We start from the raw sequence: 8,812 nt of genomic DNA, 5'->3' as shown, positions 1-8,812 counted from the left end.
AACTTCTGTTGGCTTCTAAATTCTCAGGAATGTTATATAATTCTATGTTAGGTGTAATGAACAATGAGGTTTTTTTTTACCAGATCTATGTCATGGGTTACTTTATCTGGTTGATAATTGCTTACAAATCCCCTCCACCAATAGGCACAACACAGTGTGGACCTCATTGTGAAGCCCTAACCAGCCCTGAGGGAATATCAGCGTGCCGTGCCAGTTGGACATTTGATTATCATCCATCTCAAAAAGCATTGGTTAGTTGTGTTAAATGCAATTTAGACCGCATTTCAGTGAAGGTTTGCTTGCTCAACTACATAATTTCTCATGCTTTTAAATTTCTAGTTGGACTATGTCCTTGACTAAGAAAAACCAGGAGCTGAGCTTATTATTCGCACAGAAAAGGCATGCCTCACTCGGGCTGACTTTTGGAGCCTGGGCCTGAATCACAACATGGACTCAATGGTGAGTTTAGGTTTAACTTTATGAAATCCTTTTTTTTTGCTTTTAATGTTAATGTGTCGGTGATGCGTGGGCAAGTTTACAAACTATTTCAACCAGCCCGCCCATCACTGTAATGTATGACTTTTAGTTATATTAGCCTATAGCGTATTTGCATGTCTCACTGTTTTCCAGATCGGAAACAGCTGTTTGGAGTTGGTTTCAAAAATTGCCAGGTCAAAGGTACAGTGAAAGTCAGTGTGGTGAATCACCTCTATCTGTTGTAGTCTTGCATTACTATACTCTTTTTAAACGCTTCATAGGGGAAAGAAATCTACGTTGCTGACTTGTATGTCGTACCAACTTGGCTGGCCCACCACAGTGACCCACTGTTAAGTATGCCTGTGAGTATCTTTTTTCACATCTTAGACAAATCTTTACTTTAGTCTTGACTTTAAGTGTGGCATTAGATTTGCATTATTTGCATCATTTGCATTATTATATATTTGTTTAATGAGATTTAAACATTCAGACCACATTGTATATTTGGATATATGACTTATGAGAGTAATGTTGGGTGGCGGAATGTAATGGGTTGCGGAACCACACGTGATCCGCTATATCTTTTCTTATATCTTCAAACAGAATGACATTCGCACAAAAGAATTCATTATAATTCCAATTTGGACACCAGGACATTACCAGCTATGTGTAAGTTACAGTTCTCAGTTCTTTGTTCCAAAAGCTAATAGAAATTTCAGTAATCTCATGAATATAAAACGGATTGTTGCATCTCTTGAGAACTTTAACATTATGAAATGTTGATTGCTTAAGTTGTAGTGTTCATTCAACTCTCTAACTGCATATCTGCATGTTACGGATATACTGCATGTCTCCATTAGGTGCCTGTCCTTCAGGAGATTCTTTTACTTGATTCTAGGTGTTTTGAGACCCCGCATGGCTTTGATCAGAGATATACCGCTCTGTTGAGGTTACAATAATGGAATTATGTTCTGTTCAAGGTAGGGGTGGGAATTGAGAGTCCGGAATAGAGTAGAATCAAGAATCAAATGCTTCAATTTACTGGAATCGTATCCCTCTGACATAATCAATTCGTAATTATAAGCTAGTCATCTAGTAGTATATGCTACAAAGAATTGATAAAAAATTGGACTGATATGACGTTGATAAAATCCTATCAATTCCCACCCCTAGTTCTAGGATGGTCACGTTCATATGACCATTCTTATAGACGTTACAGTGTTTTGTTCAGTTCCTTTAATTCTGGGGTGTCAAACTCATTGACAATCAAAAAATCCAGTGGAAACTAGATGGCAGAAGTGTGTAGGCCAATCGGCCCACCATTTTTTTCTACTTCGCTACAGATGTTTGACAGGTATGATATTTCGAAACATGTTATTTCCCATAGACATTCGACGCCCGGAAGTTGGGTGGATCCGGATGTTTCGGAGGCAGGACTTATTCCGGAGAGGTCTATTGGTCTAATGTCTTGAGAGACAGACAACGCCGAGTGACGAGCGACGCCGGCAACGGTCGACCACCAGATGACAAGAGACGAGAAGAGCAGTGAAAATAGACAACGAGATGAGGAGACAACGAGAAGAGAGAAAAAAACGCAATTAAACGTAAGTGGAAAAGTGAGGTGCATGTTGACCCTAAAGCACGTCCTTTATCATATTGTTTAAAAACCCGAATGTTTGAAAATATTGTCTTAGGCTACGTGACGTAACTTTATCCAGTTAGAACTAGCTAGCACTAGTAGCTAAGAATTTGGCTGCAGATGGGAGTTTTGCTTACTGAAAGATGTTCTGAGGGCAGAAACTAATGGGATTGGTTTAATCAGGCAACCAATCAAAATAGAGGAGAGGCGGGCCTAACTAATTTGAAGTTTAGCGGGAGAAGCAAGCGGTTGTTACTATTTATTTTCATGGTCGCAATTCTCGCTTAGCCATATGAATTATTGGGAAGGTAAGTTAATTTTCTTGTGAAATAAAAGTGTGAAATACAAGTGCTAAATTCACAGTAAAATTGATAGTAAGTTATTTTCGTGTGTGCATCTGTGCACAATAATTTCCCTTCATTCAAACCTAGCAGGCTGCGGACTGACTGAGCGGGCTGAGCTAGCCTTATTTCAAGAAGCTGTAGCAGCTAGGCTAAGTTTGGCCATTTTAACGTTAGAGAATTATAGATCTAAAATGAAAATGGCTATGTGGTGTCTGTTAACACGGGGGAAAGTGTTTTGGACATGCTAAAATGATTTATGACACAATGTAGACCTATACATTTTCACCGGACTAGCCTGAAGTAAGCTAGCAGCAGAGTAACCTAAATCATAATTTGTTTGAGGGCAGTTCACGCTCTCTCCTGGTCCCAGGGCTGAAGTAATATTCTCCTGCTCTCAGGGCAGAGTAACCTAAATCATAATTTGTCTGAGGGCAATTCAGTCTCTCTGCTGGTCCCAGGGCTGAAGTAATATTCTCCTGCTCTCAGGGCAGAGTAACCTAACCCAAATCATAATTTGTCTGAGGGCAGTTCAGTCTTTCTGCTGGTCCCAGGGCTGCAGAGCTGCCAACTCTCACGCATTGGCCGTGAAACACACGCTTTTGATTAATTTCACACGCTCACACGCCACACCCCCGATTTCTCACGCTGAAGTGTCAACCCGGTTGGTCAGATGCCTGAAAAATGAGTTTAGCCTATCTATAGATCTACCTGTTGAGCCACTGATCGACTACAGTAGTTATGCTTTCAAAGACGGTTTGACGCCCCAGCTGGTCAGTGCTGGGTCTTGTCGCGCTTCCTGCTCTTTGTCTGTGTTGGCTCTGCTGCTGTTCTGTGTGTGGCCTACAGGGGGAGCTCTGCAGAATGCCGTGGGCTAATTGCGCCAGCGATTAGGGGAGGATATAAGCGGGTCCCGGGAGCCTGCTTCACTAAGGCGTGTTCGACTTGAGGCAGATCTGACTTGGTCTGGCTTTCTACGTAAACGTGATCTTCAGAGGCTAGCCGGGAGGAGCTACAACAGAGGGCAGCTCATCCCGGACAGACAGGCTACAGTCTGCCTGACGTGACTCGCAGGAGATATCGCGGAATTTTGTTTGCAATAAACACAGCAGAACTTTCATTCTTACTCATTAAAATGAGCATGATGACTGACGAAATAAATTCTTATGATGTAGTTTAAATAAACCACTGTTGTCATACAGTTAACAGGCCTGCTTTGTAGCACATAAATTCAATATCAAGTGTTTTCCCTATATGTGTGTCTATCTATTTAACCAACAGCAGAAAATAACAGAATATCCAAACATTTTCAGTAGGCTAGCCTACCATTGTTGCAGAAATCACGTATAAGAAGGTATCCCTTCGATTTCTGTTCATTTTCGCATATTCCAACATAAGGAAGCAGCATGAGACTCCTGTCAAAATCGTCATGAGGACATTCCTCCCAAATGGCCCTATCACGTCTTTGAACTGACGTCATGAGGGCGTGTTTCAGCTCGTGCAGCTCATGGAAGGCAACTGCAAGATCTGTCTGCAGGCTAAGACTCCCGCGATATTTTAAGGTCATGTGACATGGTGTCACGGTGGTAAGTCCCACCCCGGCTGACAGAAGTCGGACAGAATTTCTAACCAGCAAGCATTGCGTCCATCCCAGTATGCATTGTGTTCAACCCAGCATGCATCACATCAAGTCAGATCTGCACACATAGACATAATATACATAGACGCCGCATTGGCTGCTGGAAACAAGAAATGCGGCCGCCATTTTGGACCGGTCATACTCCTCGTTGCGTTACAGCAGAAAACACAAGATGACAGCACTGTGCAGCATGTTCCTGCTCAAATCGGCGGACCATACTCGGGGGATTTACTTTTCACAAGTAAGATTAAACATTACCGTACTATTGGTTGTATTTTGTATTTTCGAACAATGTGGCCTGTATCATAGCTACATGTATGACCTTTGCAGCAAAAAAAAAACGTGTGAAAATCTGTTCGGTATTCAGTGAGGTATGATTAATTTAATGCGCTGACAGCTCATTGCACCAGCCAAAGAGATTACACTGAGTGGAGTGGATGACCGATCCAAGATGGCGGCCCCACGTCTCGTCAGCGCTAGTCGGGAGTAGCGGTCGATGCGGCGTCTATGTATATTATGTCTATGTCTGCACAGATCTGCCTCGCGTTCTCTCTCGGCCTCTCTCGCTCTCTCCTCTTCCGCCTTGTCGCTTCCGCTGACTGCCGGTTCCAGAGTTGCGGGGTGCTGTCGTTGCGGCCGGGCGGGCTGCGCCCTGTTAGTTTCTTTTGGTTTTGCGCTTCACCTCACTATGCTGACATACACTACAGTCTTGCTTTACTCTTCATTCACTGACTTTTGTACATAGTTCATTTATTTAATAAATATCTTCTTAATTTAGAGCAGCGTGTGGTCTCCCCTTTTATGTGGTGTTTGCCTCGAGCCAGGCAGGAACAACAACGGTGAGAGGGTTCAAGAGTACCCCCTGTCTGTGGAATTTTCTAAATTTTCTCTCATTTGCGATGCTACTTCAGAAGCCATCGCAGGCGCATTTCCCCGGCTTCAGGTATGCTTTGAGTATTGAGTATTTTTCACGCTGAAGTGTCAACCTGGTAGGTCAAATACCTGGCAGATGAGGTTCAACTAAACTAAACCTATACATATGATATCACACATCATGTGAACGAGCGGAATCTAAGCTTTCCAATGATATTAGCGCCAAGTTGCTGTGATAAATGGTTTGAGAAAATTAACATTGAACCGACATGCAATTTAGGCTAATCATATTTGCATTTTGCACACAGTGCACACCCATTACTCTCGGTTAAATATCTCACTAACCCTTCACCAATGGTGGAATGTAACGAAGTAGCCTAGGCTATACTTCGTTACTGTACTTAAGTAATTTTCCACGTAGGCCCTATTTGTAGGCTACTTTACTTAAGTAGAATTTATACGGCATACTTTTGACTTTTACTTCGTTACATTTTACAGCAATTATCTGTACTTTTACTCCGCTTTCTACAACACCATCGTTCCTTTTTATGACACATTTTATGATCAGATTTTTTTTCTCTCTGACAAACACGTCTGTTTTACCAGGGGGCGGGGTTGCTATAAGATTCTGGAGCGCTACGTGTCCAGCTTCTAAATCTGAAACATACGCTTCTAGACCAGGCAAAGCGAGCTTGTAGCCATCTGCATTCGGTAGGCTATATTCACCAGACCCATGGCTACACTGGACATGCAACTGTGTTCTGTGCCTTTCTCTCTGTTATCTGCAGCGTTAGGGCCTCCTCTCCGATAAGATTGCTATCCGCGGATCAGCGAAGTTACAGGCTATGCCCATGCTTCTGTCACACGTCTGATCATTTGCGGCACAAATTAATGGTAGACTATTATAGAACCGCTGGCCGAAAAAAAGTAGCATTTTCCAGATTAGGAAATATTTCTTAATTGTGTGAGATCAAATAAAGAGGCATAGCCTACAATTGGGGGGTAGAAATGTGAGCGCTCATTCAATGTCTATGTGCGTCTGCGGAAGTGAAACTGAACCTAATAATAAAGACACCTTTCTCAGCAACTTTTCTGTTCAATCAGCATAATTGGCATTACGATCCACCCGACGTTTCCCTTGTCTACCCCATTAAACTTCAGGCTCTCGTGTTTTGCTGAATGATATTTTAGTCAGCAGATCACCCTAGATAACCAGAATTACAGTCTCTAGAATTGTAGGTCAGAATGTAAACTGGGCCACAGATAGTAAGCACAATTGCATTAGCTTAAAACTATCTAGTCGAGTATAACCTAAAACTAATTAAAATGCCACAGCCCATACTAATTTTTCTTTTAGATATAGAAATTAAGATAATAAATCATTATGCAAATACTTTTACTTTTAATACTTAAAGTACATTTAAAAGCAGGTACTTTTTACTTTTACTTAAGTAGGGTTGTCATTGTGGTACTTTTACTTTTTCTTAAAGTAAATATTTCTCTATGTATTTGTACTTTTACTTAAGTACTGAGATTCAGTACTTCCTCCACCACTGCCCTTCACACGACACGTGGCAAACCCAATATCACAATAAACAGCAAACGGTACCGAATACGAGGATATAAAGCATGCCTCTGTGCAATAAGTGGTTCCTGAGTAATCCGGTTTTGAAATTGCAACACATTTCTACATAGCCTCATTGGGGCAAAATTATAATGTATTCTAATGTAAACTATTTGTCAGTACATACATTTTTGTAAATTGCTCAGCCATAGATTATCCCACTATGGTTCTTATATTGTCAGGTTCCAGCCAATCCCACTTACACAGATAAATTAATATATTTATATTGGCATGCTTCCTAGTGACATTAATGCAAAAATATGAAGAAAATCAAATAATGAGACACAAATATTGACAAAAAGCCATATGCAAACATTCACATCATACGTTCCCAGATAGGGGTACATCCTGAAGAAGGAAGAGCATATTGCTTGAATTTCCCCTGGGGATCAATAAAGTATCTATCTATCTATCTATCTATCTATCTATCTATAGGCTATGGCCATTACAATGACCAATATATTATCTTAAATGAACTAGCTGAATAACACAGGTGACCACTTCTGCACAATTTCATGGAGTGCTGAAATGTACCTTTTAAGGTCTCCTTTATGTGTTGTCCTGTACCTAAAGTGTTACCTACTGACATTTCTTCAAGGTTGAAGATTGTTTTAACTCAATATGCCTGCTTAAAATCTCCACTGATATTGCAGATATACAGTGACTAGGGAGGAACTGTTTAGAAGGTGTGGGCCACCAGAGTGCTATTCATCCAATGCTCTGGTGGCCTACTTAAGGAAAGGCATGAGCCAAAAAGAGGTGCTCATGGCCAAGTTGCACAAGTCAGAGGTCAAGCCAGGACCACGAATCAAGCTGTCAACAAGTGTCAGCAAGTTGTGTGAAGGTAACTGTGAGGTTTAGAGGTTAAGAACATGATGTGCAAGAGTGTAATCTTGGTCAGAGAGATAGAAAGGGTAATTGTATTTACTGATTTACTGTAGTCTACTACACTGTAATTAAAGCAACACCAAAGAACCTCTGTCGCACGCACGCTATTTGTTTATTCAGCACCGGCTTTGCAAATAACGATGTCCACAGACAAGGTAGAATATGTTGCACGATTTATGAAAGTACGATGTATTGCGACATCAGATGCAAGTCAAATTTGTAGTTACTTATGTCTCATTCCATCGAACTACAGATCCGCTAGCCCTGGAAGCGAATGTAATTTGCTGCCGCTAGGATGCGTCTAGATTTCTAGGCTACAGATCCACTACCCGATCTGGGAAACTCACATAGTGCGGTTATAGCCGATAGAGGGCCGCAAAGTGAATGCAGAAGTGCCGTTCACCCTGTTACAAGTTGATGAACCACTGAAACGATTTTGGAAACATTATTTTAAGGTACAAAAACTCTTTGGTGTTGCTTTAATGCTAAAATATATTATTCAGGTGCACACAGATTCAAACTGTTGCTGAACTCTTGATAGACTTGCATTTGGCTTTGAGGGAACCCTTCCCTTAGTTGTATTAAACCGTGTACTCTTGTTTAGTTAGTTGTATGAGTACAAATCAAAACTAAAAGTAGTTTTCGTTGTATCCAGCAGATTAATACCAGCAGCAAAGAGCAGATAAAAGATCAGATTGTGTATCGAGACATATTTGTCATTAAAGTTCCTCTTTCCATTTCTCTAAATGTAAATATGCAATTGTATTTTTGTAGAGGAATGTGTGACCCTTTCTGAGGATTTGAACTTCCTGGCAGCAAAGTTCCTCCTTTAAATGGGATTGGGGCAGCGGTAGGTATGGAGGACAGGTGAAAGGGATTTTGGAGGCTACAAACAGGCTTAGGGAAACCGGTCACAGCAGAAAAAGTTTGGATCAAACCTGGCATCCAGCGCTGTTCGTCGTAGAAAGCTCCTTCTGTCCCTGTATGTCTTGCAGAAATCTCGGAAAAGGATGTCAGGTTCCAAAAGTGCTCCCAGGGCATATAATAATCCACCAGAGTATCCCAATAGAATCCACACGATCCTTTCCGTTCTCAGTAACTTCTCTTTTGCCGCAACTCATCCGCCATCGGCCCACACTCTCCCCGCCACAGACTTCATTCAAATAATGACAGGCCTACGCTCAAATTCATGTCATCGCGTCACGTCCCAACACAAACAGAACCCATCAACTGCCACCAGTCTACGCCAAAACCCACCAGTTACTATTTAATTATTATATTATTATCATTTTAAGTAGGCAGGCATAGCTGACCGCTACACTGTACACATG

General features: G+C 41.5%; 1 long non-coding RNA gene across 1 annotated transcript; it reads left to right on the top strand.

Moving 5' to 3' along the window:
• The first annotated feature begins 372 nt into the window (after window positions 1–372).
• On the top strand, window positions 373–1,139 carry LOC143140060 (uncharacterized). Its single transcript, XR_012990532.1, has 3 exons — window positions 373–459; window positions 631–839; window positions 1,081–1,139. It is a non-coding gene; the product is annotated as an uncharacterized LOC143140060 (long non-coding RNA).
• Window positions 1,140–8,812: the final 7,673 nt, after the last annotated feature.

The sequence above is a fragment of the Alosa pseudoharengus genome, unplaced genomic scaffold (genome assembly GCF_046254945.1).
Source record: "Alosa pseudoharengus isolate Yale_2024_CS ecotype anadromous, Long Island Sound unplaced genomic scaffold, YU_APseudo_1.1 YU_APseudo_1.1_scf_10, whole genome shotgun sequence".
In the NCBI taxonomy this organism is placed as follows: Eukaryota; Metazoa; Chordata; class Actinopteri; order Clupeiformes; family Clupeidae; genus Alosa; species Alosa pseudoharengus.
Note: the sequence above shows the minus strand (reverse complement) of the source record. Positions and strands in the feature narration are given on the sequence as shown.